We start from the raw sequence: 11862 nt of genomic DNA on the forward strand, positions 1-11862 counted from the left end.
AAAAAAAAAAAAAAAAAAAAAAAAAGAGAGAGAGAGAGAGATTGTCATGGTGCACTGTGCAAATACAATCAAAACACATTAGAGAAGACATAGGTTTGAATTCAGACTCAGCCTCCTAATTACTGTGTCAGTTTGGGAAAATCACTCCACATTAATCCTCAAAAGTTTTAAAGCCACTTATTGGGATAATATTACTTCCTTCATATCATTGATTCAAAGATTCAGGATATCATGGGAGGTGCCAAAATAGTGAAGGAAATGAGGAGAACCTGAAAAACTGGTAACTTCTATTAGTATTCTTTGTATTGTAGGTGTATTGTAGGACGTGGCAGTAATTCCGGAGGCACTGAGGATGTGAAAAATTCCTGTTCTCAAGGCAGAGGGAAGGTTTCATTTGAAATGCTGGAGTCAGCAGTGAGCAGGGTGGATTCCATCCCTAACACTGCAGCTGTGGTCCACTTCGACTTTATTTAAATGACTAAGGGCTACTTGCTGTCACGTGTTATCACCACTCAGTGAAGGTATACAGAACTAACAGGCGTACATCCATTCTGTGGTACTGCTCAACTGCTCCCACTCGAATACAACTATCTAAGGTTATTTGGCAACATATACTTCCTATGAAAAGAAAAATCAAATCTGAATAGAGAAAAAGACTTGAATTAAATGACTTTCTACAGGTAACGACATATATGTCATGAACGGTGGTGTCTGGTTATCGATAAAGTCTGAACATGGTTAAAAATGCAGTGTGTGCGACAGTGTTGAATTGTGTCTTTTTTCAAGTAATAAATATGTACAAAATAATCATTCCTCATATGTGAATACAGTTATTAGTGACATATAAAACTAGTATTCAAATACATCCACCCTATATTGGATAATTTAACTAGACTTGTATGATGAATAATTAGACCTGGCTCAGGAAGTTAGCATTTTAAGTTGAAATTTAGTTTATTTCTCCATGAAAGTGGCAAGCATATAATTTACCAAATTATCTATGAAAATATTAAATTCTATATATGAGAAAATGGTACTGGAATATTTAAACCTTCAATTCTCTATTTTGAAAATGGCGAACCACTTAATTCTTAAGGGTTGCATAAGATTGGATTCAAGACATATGTGAACCCGGACAATTTTCATGGTTGTTTTCAATTTGCATGATTAAAAAGTTTGTTGGAAAAAGCAGTGAATTAAAGTTTTATTCTGAGATGAAGATTTGTAGGTAATGTCAATCCACTTATCCTTCTGGAAAACACTCAGAGAATGTGGCTTTAGCAGTATAATTGAGTGCTTCCATAATAAGAATCAAGTAATTGGAAAATTAAATTTATATCATTTGCTGACTCTAAAAAGCAGATTGTAATAATAATTGAAAACTTAGTTCATATGAATTAAAATTTAAGGTTAAACTTAAGCTGTTATCAGGTATTGAAGTCTTAAAAAAGGTGTTAAATGGTGTTACAGGGTCATTATTATGTGTTTCTAAATTGCTGTGTGCTTTCCAAGCAATTACTAGGTGTAAGAGTTAATCTGATACAGCAACCAACATTTCCATTTTCTGAAAATTGCCGAATCTATCTATTGATGCATAAATGAGAAAAAAGAACTCATAGAAACTTTTGAAGAGACTATTATGTATTCTGCCTGGCAAATTCTTACACTTCTGAGTCTTTATAAATAATTACTATGTAGCTAAGATATCAAATTTTCATATCAACGCTCATGAAACTCACAAATCTGTGGAATTCCATAGTTATTTAGTTAGACACCCTTGATGCCTGAAGAGCCCATTGGATCTAGTATAACGTGTCCAAAGGAGTTGTAGCCCTCTTTGCAAATCCCTTTCCTCTCTGATGAAATGTGGAATGGAACAAGATTTTCGGTTTAATAAATCTCAATTTTAATTAAAATCCCATACCACCTCTTTGACACTTTTGATATTTTAATTTATACCTTCTTTTTTAATACAGATATTTCATTTCAATCTTTCTCAACCTGCTCACTTTTAAACTTATATGAGAGATAGTTATTGGGTAAGAGTGAAAGATCATTTGAAACTGATGAAAACCATATGAATGACTTGAATAAAACTCCTAATAATGAGACTGCCACTGAGTTAAATTAATCTGGTAAGTGAACTAATTGGAATTTTGTTACCACTGTCCTTACTAGGTAAGTGGATGACAGCAGATGTAATGTTATTAGAGTTTTCTATGTCTGCTGAGTTCTTAGTAAGATGCTTCAAAACCCCAATGTGGAGTGTTTATGTCTCAAACTAGCCAACATATTTGACACTCACTTTCTGAAAATTCCCTTTAGTTATATAGATAGCTCCCTCTTTGCCCTCTCTCCAGTTTCTCTTTCTCCTCAAGAACAATAACCAAAGGATAATTTTATCATCTGCTGATTTCCTTTTACCTTTGTTTCAAACCTTACCTGTAGAAATCACAGATCATATATGCTTCCAAATATCTATCCTCCATGCGAAGTATTCTGGAACCACTCATAGAAGACGATGAACATAAATATTTTATTCCATTGTTGAATTAGTTTGAACAGGTCCTGATATTGCTGACTATGTTTTTCCAATTGCAATAGTTAGGAGGTAAATTCTGAAGTCAGCATATTGGATTTAATTTGTAGTACTATCATTTAGTTAAATTCCTTAACTTCTTATCCTGTTTCTTCACCAGTGAAATTGGGAGAACAGTGCTGACCTTGTACAGTTGTCACAGGATTAATTGTAAAGTTTTACATTCCGATTACTATTTCCAGTCCACAGTAGCTACGCATGTTTTTCTCTTACAAAATCATTGAAAGGCATAAGTGGAAAACATGCAGCCAAATTCTTATCACAATTCACGGCACATAGTATTGAGCAAAATGTTTTGTTACTACAGCTAGAGATAACATTTTCTATGTGTACAATATCTATTTAATAAATGTAGTGATTAACTATAACAAATAATCATTATTTATGAGTGTCTAAAATATCTTATAAATAATTTTAAAGTACATAGTTTATTATTGACTACTCTAGAAACAAACCTTTCTTCTAGTAGGTTCACACTTCAAACCAAAGCATTAGTGCTGTATTAATTTAATAGACAAATATGAAATATATAGGAGAACTACATGCCCTCCATTTAGCAACAATGTATCAGCCATATAGTTCCGTGGAAGGGTCCACGCCAGGTGCTGGCTACCCAAACACTAGCACCAACATCAACCCAAGAGAGAAGGAAAAACATGATATTAATCTAAATCAAAATATTTAACTTAGAAATGCACAGGTAGGTTTTGATATATTATGGGGAAAGATGAAGGCATATCGAGCACCCAAAGAACATTCTAATCAGAAGTAAGAGAACAATGTAAGTGCTGTAAAGACAACTTCTAACAAAATACTTTGGCTGGGATCCTACTCAGTTCTTAGTTCAGCTTTTGAAGCAGTGACCTGAAAATAATTCCTCAAGGCCCTGGCTTATTAAAATGATTTGCTATTACAGCAGTAACGCAATCTCACTCAAGATAGCATCTGAAAGACTTGGTGTAATCTTCTACCTCTTGCTTCCAACTCTAAGATTTTTAATTTTTTAAAAATACACTCCTCTGTTCTCCAGGCTAAGTTCATATCCCCTCGGCTGAAAGCCAATTTTTAATTGAATTCGGTTAGTTTAATTGCCCCTCCAAGATGGCCATAAAACATCCTCTCCCAGCTTTCCTAGCAGAAGGGCCATTGTCCCTGCTCAGCATTCCCAAGCACACAGCAAAACTGCCATCGAGCTGCATGTCACTCAGCAATGACTGTTTAATGTGGTCATCTCCTGTGCATTGGATTCCAATGATAATTTAGGATGAATTAAAATCTATTTAAATGGATAGCATGGTCTCTTAGTACCCGTGATGGAAATGCGTTTCAGGACACGCTTCCTCCTTAAGGTAGCACAATAAAAGTGAGTGTCATGCTTGCCATTCTTCATTTTATATCATGAATTTTATTTCTCTTGGTAATGTAATCTTTCATTGATTTTCATTAGCCGAAAGAAATGTGGTGATGTGTTTGTATTGCATACTCTGCATAGAAAAAGTACCTAATATTTGACACTTAAAAATAGGCACAATTTTCAGAAATCAATCCGAATTTCAGTATTAGCAGATTTTGCCATCAGGCCAATCTTGGAAGTGAATAAAGTTGTTTTCTGTTGTTCTGAAGGTTCACATTATTATGTTGCAACATAAAATCATTTGGCCTGAGTTCTAAGGTTACATTATTAACAGTAATTGATGAGTATCATAATTTACAGTTGATGAAATAGTCCCTTTCCACATATTTGATGAATTATATCAACTCCACAAAAAGCCATGAAATGGACATTGTAATTTCCATTTTATAGACCAGGGATTAGCAAACTATAGCCCCTAGGACAAATCCAGCTGGGGACCCCGTTTGTGTAGCTAAAACTGTATCGGGTCACAGTCATTACAATTTACATATGGTTGGTGACCACGCTGAGCTACTGGGGCAGAGCCAACTGATTCTAACAGACACTGTGCACACTAGAAAGCCTAAAATATTTGTTACTTGACCCTCTACCAAGTTTTTCAATCCTTGTTATGAATGACGGAAGTTAAGTTCTGCAAGTGTGAATAATATTCCATATTTATTTGCATACCTAAATGAGCACACATGTCCAATCTCACAAATGAAAACTCAGGCTTTGAACCCAAGCTCAAGATTATTTTCTATTCAATACCATGTAAGTATTAACACAACATCTGTGTCACTAATGAGAAGCCATATAATATATTTTTTATGTCCTATGAGTGCGTAGAAGCCATTGGCGTATAGGCCCATTTCATTACCTGACACGCACAAGAAAGGATGCAAGGGAAGAGGAGCAGAGGCATCGTGCAGAACTGTGGAGCGTGGAGACGCTCAGGACACAGCAGCGTACGTTTTGCAGTTTTGGATACAGAGCGAAGCAACTTTGGAAAAGCCAAGATTCAAGAACGAGATGCTCAGGGACAAGGGGTGGAGCAAGGGATGCAGGAGGAGCAGCACTGGCTGGGAACGCAGGCATCCCGCTCCGTTGGCGATGCGCCCCAGCGGCTCTGGTTCACAGGCACACTGCTAAGGGACGGTGATGGCCCCACTGCACTGAGACTTCGTTTTCTATTATTTCTTTCCTGAAAACGTACATGGATTTAATCTCTCAGTAAATTGCACTCAAGATAATGGTAGCATAGTCTGAAGATTATCTTTAACCGCTGTATCTTCCAAACAAATAGTTTGGCCTGGTTTGCAAAATACACATGATGATGATGATGTCCTTTATAATATACTTTGAAGTAGTATTTATATTTGCTAAAGAGAAACCCGATTGTTAAGCTTATTTTGCTGCTACCGTCCATTCTCTCATTCACATTCTAATTCTTTCGCATCGACTGTGCTCTTATTTATTGTCAAAAATTTATGATTGAAGAACCGGGGTTTTGGCTCAGTGGTTCCGCTGCCTGCCTCGCAAGTGCAAGGACCTGAGTTTGATCCCTGATATAAAATATATATTTATATAATTTAACATTAGAAGAATTTATTCTATTTAAAAATCTTCAAAATATAAAATGTAAGGGGCCGGGGATTTAGCTCAGTGGTTCCACTGCCTGCCTCTCAAGCACAAGGACCTGAGTTCAATCCCTAGTACCCAAAAAATAAAAAAATAAAATGAAGTTCCCTGTCATATATTTTAATTGTATAAACTAAAAGAATGAGGATAACACTCATTTTTACATAGAAAATTTGAAGTAAGATACTACATTTAATATCACCATGTTCGATCCCCGGTACCAAACAAAACAAAACAAAAAACCCAGAAAAACAGAATATAAAATGCAAACTTTAATTTTTATTTTTGAGGGTAGTTGGAAGGGAGCTATAAAATTAAGGAATGCTTTAAGTGGCTTTATTACATATACCATAATTTATGTTAGTAAGCGATAGTTCTAAAGAAAACGCACTAATAGGAAAGACTCTAAGTGTTTTAGAAAAACCACATTAGCATGAGATTGAAGGATATTATTCAAACAGCCTGAAATCTAATTTAAAATTCACGCTCCTCAGATTGGCGCCCTCCTTCAGCAGTACCCGCCCAGTACCGGATACATTCTGAGCGTGTTTCTAGGTCCCAGTCGCGACTTAAGCAGCGGGCTAGAAAAGTTCCGGATCTCTAGGTGGCTTTAAGGCCCCTGGTTCTGATAAACCCGCGCGGAGGGAGTTCACACAGTTATGGAGGAGCGGCCTCTCCGCTGTTGGAGAGACTCACTGACTAGTGACCGCAGAGCTACCTCCGATCGCCTTTGCAGGCCCAGCTTTCCTCTCCCCTCAGTTCTTGTGCGGCTCTCAGAACCATTCAGGAATGTGCTGGGAACGCAGCAGCCCGAGACAAGGCGGAAGAGCGAAGGGTCCAGCCCTTCCAAGGACAGAACGCCCTACACCATGTGCCCCTATATTAGGGTTTCCCATGGGACACTAAGTGGCTGCAGGGTCCCTCGGCGGCCACGAAGTACGAAGTACTTGCAAAGGAGAGCCCTCCCAGCCCTGGGCGGCTGTCCTAAACCCCCGGGACCACCTTGCCAACCTTAGGCTCCTACTTTTCCTAATGCATATCTCTGAGTGAAAAAGTGGCTTCACCATCAGTGAGTGCCCGGTCTCACCGGCCTTGTGCAAGCTGACTGATTCCAGTTTGTGGGGTTAGGAGGGATTTACAGCTCTCCCCGGAACTGGTTCCGGGCACAGTGAGCCTGCTTCACGGGGAGGAAGTAAGTCAATCATACATGCGAAGCCAGAGGTGTTTTCAATAGTATAAACATCAAGCGTCAAGCCACGAGTAGCGTGCTTACCGGCCCGTGGGACAGGAGAGTTTGTCCAAAGTCTTGAGCTGACGCAGCCCTGAGGTTATAGAGGAAGCAGTGTCCGGGCCTCCCAGGCCACTGCCCGGCTGCTGCTCTGCCCGCAGGTGTCTGGACACCTGAGACTCTGCGGATTGTACTAGGATGGGCCTTCACAGTGTCCGCTGTGACAGGTCTTTTCCATGCCATCTGCTGAGAAGATGTATGCAACAGAAAGAATAAACCAACAGAGCTCATATACCTTTGTTTTTCATTTTGAAAAAGAGCTAAGGCATCAAGATTCTTTTCCTACCCAAAGCCTTCCTTTACTCGATTGTTCAGCATTTGGACTCCAGCTCCTACACTTTAACCCTCAGTGTGTGATCTAAGGAACAGAGGTCAGTGGAGATGGCTGGTCAGGTCCCACCGTAGACCTGCAATTCAGAGTCTGATCTCTGTCAAGGTCTGCAGGACTCACAGGTACATAAGAAAGCACTGGTCTGTGCCATAAAAATTGGAAGTTATTTGTACATCATTCCATATGATATTTTATGAATTAAAAATTTTAAAGACAATGTTTTTCTGAACTATATTTTCTCCATGAATTAATCTCCTGTCAAGCACAGAATTTATTCCAGGCCTCTGTATGTCCCCATGGCTGAACATTTATTCTTGTTCATAAATCACTTTCAGACACCACCACCCCCTTTACATAACCTCATTATCAAAAACGGTTGGTACCAAAATATTTCAAATTTTGGGATATTTTAAAGTTTGGAAAACTGAATGTATTATAAATAATTAGCTATCCTGAGGACTGACCCAACTTCAAATACAAAATTCACTAATATTTTATGTACACAGCCCGATGGAAGTTTTATGCAATATTTTACCTACTTTTGTGTACAATACATTTCAGTGCAGAAATTTCCATGAGTGGTGTCATGTTAGGGCTCCAAGTTTGGTTTTGGAGCATTTCACATGTTGAATTTTTGTGATAGGGATGCTCAAGCTGTAATTCATAAACAATGACATTTAATATATAATATTTATCCATGATAGGGATCGTTATATAACTCTATCACAAAAACTATGTGTCTAGTAACATAGCTTCTGAGGCGCACCCAGAATCCGCTGCAATTTAACGCACTGGGTTTAGATGTAAAGTCTGAGCTAGAAGAACCCCTCTCCCACATTTGGCTTTTATGATGTTAATGTTGAATTTTTATAAAATTTCAAACCAACTATTTCATAAAATGCCCTTCAGTGAATTTGTGAATTACCATCTCATATGATATTTTATTACCGTGTCAATAAAATTTTTGGAAATAGTATTAAAGAGGTGACATGTCCTCAGTGTATGATGGCAGGAAGCACAAAATATCATTGTGTTTCATTGTTAATCATTTAAGATTGAGGCCCCCAACATAGTTCTCCATTTTTTAGGTATTGTTTTATGCTTTTATTAATAAATAATGTATTAATAAGAAATATTTGAAACTATGCAAGTATCCTATCCCTTAATAATAATTTAGTCAATGGTTTGAGCATCAACTGATGATTACTTTCTATACCAAATATTTTAGGGGCTTCTAAAAGGTGACCTCTAATTTATGGCTCTAATGAAAACCACCCTGAGTGAGCAATAAATTCATAAGCAGCTTTCATATTTAAAGTCTGAGTCTGACTATTAGCCCACAATGGTTTGCCTGAAGATCCGGAAGCTGGGGTGTGGGAAAGGTTATGGCAAAGGTCTCAGTGACCCGTGATGTTGTAACATCTTGGATGGCAAGACAACAGTGTGGCTAAGGGCAGCATGACTCTCACAGAAAACTCCTGTAGAGACAAAAATAACTCTGGGAAGAAACATGTTTTCCATGAATGTAGGAGCTATTCTTTCTGGGATGTTTTGTGCCCTTGTTGCTAGGAACCTACTCACTCCACTGTTCCCTTCATCCCCCTCATTCCTTCAAGAAGCTGTGTGTTTGATAGATAGGGCCAAGCTCCAGAAGACATTGTCTTCACCACATAAGAGTGTTGACTGTCCTGGATCCCCATTTAAGCAGCAAAGATCTTGTCATGTCGTCTGTTATCCTGTTGCCATACCCTTGGTCTGTCTAATCAGCCTCCAGTATTACTCCTAGATTTATCATTCATTATTCTTCAAGCTGTCTTCTGCTGTGTGTCATCACATCTTCAAGATTTGAGTACTTCCTTACTGTTGCACAGCAACAAGATATTCCAAGTGTGCCTCACAAGTTTCATTCTGGAATCTCTTATTTTTCCCACAATCCTCTTCTACTTGGGGACAGGTATTTAGTAGTCAAAGCATGAGCCTGGAACATGGGCGCTTCTAGTGAGGTATCGTTACTTTTTCAGTGAGCTGAGCTAGGAAGCTCTAAACTCAGGTTGACATTGCCAAATCCACTCTTTTAGCAGTTATAAAATATGAACAATAACTAATTAAAATTACCATACCAGGCAACAAATCACCAGAAACAGCTAAAATGAGTGTATGAGCACAGCAGAAATCCTTTTCCTCCATCTCTCATTCCTTTGCTCCTTTATTCCTTCTTTTTTTCTCTCTCTTTCCCCTTCCTCCCTCATCTCCCACTTCTTCCTTACTCCTTCTCCTCCTTTCTCTCTCTCTCTTCCCCTTTTTTTGGGGAGTTTGAATCATTAAGCATATAAATTTAAGATGCCAGGCACTTAGGATATATTTAGGCTTTTACACTATCACACAACCACCCACTGCTGGGTTCAATCAGCCAAGTAAATTAACAGAAGGAAAATTATGTACATTTCTATATAATTGTTGTATGTATAGAGAAATGTTTTCTATTACCAAGTCAGTTATGTGCAGTTATTTGACTTGTTTTAGCTCTTTCCTCTAAACCAAATAATAATAAACCAAATAATTAATAAAGTAATTTAAGACATGAGCACATTAGATTACTTTTTAATAGAATACTTAATATTTGAATTTAAATCTCTTATAAATGTGATACTTTTTCAAAAATGTATCTTAAATACAGTAAAAGTATATTAATATGTCCAAGGAAAATATGGCCAATCATTAGTAGAGCTCAGAATGCTGAAATAACTATTTAGCACCTGTAGAACTTCTGACGGAAGGTGAAAGAAGGTGTTTTGCTTTCTAGTCTAGTTTTCTATGTGTTTTCGAATCATAACTCATGGTTGAAGGTAAGAAATAATTTATAGGAGATGTACACTGTGACAAATGATAGTTTCACTTGTTTTGGAACCTCAAAATTTATTCTTTACTTTTGAAGAAAAAACAATCTTATAAACATCCATATTTTATAGACAAAACATGTGGCTATGAACTCCATTTGAATTTTTTATTGAGGCTAAGGCAGACTGACATGGAGTTTATAAAACAGAGAGAGTATAAAGCTTTTCTTTCCAAAGCAATGTTAGCTAGTGCTATCAAACTGTGCCACTCAGGCAGCAAATGATGCACTTGTTTCAGAAAAGGAGGAAAATCCATCAGGAAAGTCTGCGCATGCTCTGTGCCTTAGCAGGGCTTCTGGACTCAGGTAATGGAAGGAGAGGCAAGCTTGCTGTTATTCAGATTAGATGTTGTGTAACCAGAAAGGCAAGCCTAGCGTCTTAATCTATAATCGGCAAACTTTCTGAAAGGTTGAAGATTTAAGTTTGGGTTAGAGGTCAGGTGGAAAAAACCCTACCTGACAATGTATTATGTCATCTTTTCCAAATGACAACACTTCATAATATTAAAATTCTTCATGGCTTGTTGGCACAGCCAGACCAACCTCACCCAAAGGTAATTATTTCTCCCTGTCACTTTTCAGTGGAGAAGTCTGAGGCTCAGCCTGAGGTAGCCCTGGCCACACAGGTAATGAGTGCTAAGTGCAGATCTTAAATTTTGCTCACATCATTGTAAGTGCTTTTCCTCTTTTATCACGAGAGCTACCTTATGAAGCTGTATGTAAAAAGGATGCACTTCAGATATGTTTCAACAGCAGAATATTTAAAGAAACACAGTCTGAGAAATGGAAACCTTCTTTTAAATGGCGATGATAGAAAGGGGTAGAAAACGCTGAGTGAGGAGGCAGAAACCCGAGTTCAGGTTCCGAGAGCACCAATGAAGGATTGCATGAATAGCATTAATCTTCTCTACGGCTTCTCTAAGTGTCCTTTTGCTTATTGATGACCATAAATACTTGATGCATTTACATTTCAGAACCACTTGGTGATGCGGGAGTAATATATTATTATAGACATCATACCTGTATCTACCAGCATAGTCCTGAAAACATATTCCACATGGAAAGGATTTCACAGATTAGAGGCTACAGACTAGATCCTCTCTGTTCTTTTGAAAGTGTAGTAAGCACTGCTAAGTCGTAAATGGTGCTGGGAAAACTGACTATTTGTATATAGAAGATTGAGTCTAGACTTTTATCTTTTGCCCTGCATTAAACTAACATCAAAATAGATCAAAGATCTAAATGGTAAAACAGAAGCACAATTTTTGGGGAAGATAAAATAGGTAAAATTCTCGAAGACAAAGGCATAAGCAAGGATTTTCTGAACTGAACCCCAACTGCACAAGAAATAGCACCAAGAATCAACAAATGGGATCATGTCAAATTAAAAGCACAGCAAAGGAAACAACTAACAGAGTAATGAGACATCTGCAGAATGGAAAATAAAATTTCCAGTTGTGCCTTGGACAGAACAAAAATATCTAGCATATATAAAGAACTCAAAGCATCAAAGCCACGAAGATCTTCTTTGATAGGTAAATAGACAAATGGTGCTGCATCTAAGCAATAGACATGTTCAGCCCTCAAAGGAAACAAACTGCTAAACTGTGGACGGATGTGGATGATGGGCAGCAAGCAAGATGGCACCTGAGGAAGATTCTGTGGTGATTTCCCCCAGACACACGAAGTTGAGCCGCTATTCACATCACCAACT

General features: G+C 37.9%; 1 long non-coding RNA gene across 1 annotated transcript in view; it reads right to left on the bottom strand.

The window, feature by feature from the left end:
* Positions 1 to 7101, bottom strand: part of LOC104857793 — an 8888-nt gene extending 1787 nt beyond the window's left edge. The window contains exon 1 of the long non-coding RNA XR_778973.1: positions 6907 to 7101. This is a non-coding gene — a long non-coding RNA (uncharacterized LOC104857793). The remainder of the gene's footprint in view (positions 1 to 6906) is intronic.
* Positions 7102 to 11862: the final 4761 nt, after the last annotated feature.

The sequence above is a fragment of the Fukomys damarensis genome, unplaced genomic scaffold (genome assembly GCF_012274545.1).
Source record: "Fukomys damarensis isolate Sample0158 unplaced genomic scaffold, DMR_v1.0_HiC HiC_scaffold_27, whole genome shotgun sequence".
Classification (NCBI taxonomy): Eukaryota; Metazoa; Chordata; class Mammalia; order Rodentia; family Bathyergidae; genus Fukomys; species Fukomys damarensis.